The following is a 1167-nucleotide window of genomic DNA, read 5'->3' on the forward strand; positions in this document are numbered from 1 at the left end:
CCTACACCCGGCTCAGACCTTATAAATAGCCCTTTATTAAATCCTCCTCTAATGATCTAATTTGAATGTGCCATCTGTTTCTTATACAGACCCTGTCTGATACACCTACCGCACGTGTTGGTCTGTTCTAGGCCCTACACCGCATCTATTTTAAAGAGGTAGCAAAGTTAATAATACAATATGCGACGACGTTACGTAGTTATACTCAACGCTCACCTTTTCCCAAGGCTATAATCACAACTTAAAGATAAAACCTGATTCCTCTTTACAACATAATTGTGCAGTAGCGTTTGGATGAGCTAAATATAATTCAGAGAACAAGCTTTTTCATGCAATCAAAATTCATCTTCACAACTATAAAGAGAACTCCAGAACTGATGTCCCTGCCTTGAGGTTTAGCAGAAAACATTGCAGTATTTAAATCAACGAATATTCAAAAGCCTACTATGTGTCCAGCAACGTGATAATCTCACAGTGAGGAACCACAGAGACACAGGCTCCGACTTCGTGAAACTTGTTTTATGTAATAAATGTGCTCCTAAAAAGCTGAATGCACATTGCGTTTCCATAAATCAAACGATACCTTGTGTGATCATGGAGAGCTTACTATTTGAATAATAACCTTGTAAAATAATTACCCTTTGGTCTTTTGAAGCAATCAGATTTTTTCATCCTTCCAGTGTGCTTCAAATGAAATTTATCTTTAGTCTGTAGGGAGGCTCAGTCTCCTTCGGTGCTCCTGGAAGAGCAGAAACTGTGGAATGGAATTCAGAGGAAAGATAAGGGAATTACCATTTATAGATCACATACAAGATGCTAGCAATTTGCTTCTGTTAGCACAGTTAACCCTGAAAATAAATACGTAGTCTCTCATTCTCTTGTTTTCTATTTCTGAACATCTAAAACAACAACAACAAAAAATTAGTATGGCAGGTGTGGTGGAATTCAAAATCCGTTTTTTTGTTTTGTTTTTTTTTTTTTTTTGAATGAGAAAGCAAAGCAAAAGTACTATTCAATATAGGACTGTAAAGACTACATCACTCCCCAGCTTCAATGACTTCCCACTGCTTCTATGATCAAATCTAAAATTCTTCATATGGTCACCATTTCTGACACTATCGGAGCTCTTTCCCCCATGGGAGGTTTCTTTTTCTTTTCTTTTCTTTC

The 1167-nt window shown here is 37.0% G+C and overlaps 1 protein-coding gene across 3 annotated transcripts in view; it reads right to left on the bottom strand.

The window, feature by feature from the left end:
* CABP1 (calcium binding protein 1) overlaps positions 1 to 1167 on the bottom strand; it is an 88683-nt gene that overhangs the window by 46125 nt on the left and 41391 nt on the right. For all 3 annotated transcript variants that reach the window (XM_014588971.2, XM_014588969.2, XM_014588970.2), the window contains one exon: positions 639 to 754. The gene's annotated coding sequence lies outside the window, so the exon portion shown is untranslated. The remainder of the gene's footprint in view (positions 1 to 638; positions 755 to 1167) is intronic.

Source organism: Tupaia chinensis, unplaced genomic scaffold, assembly GCF_000334495.1.
Source record: "Tupaia chinensis unplaced genomic scaffold, TupChi_1.0 Scaffold000320_1, whole genome shotgun sequence".
NCBI lineage: Eukaryota > Metazoa > Chordata > Mammalia > Scandentia > Tupaiidae > Tupaia > Tupaia belangeri.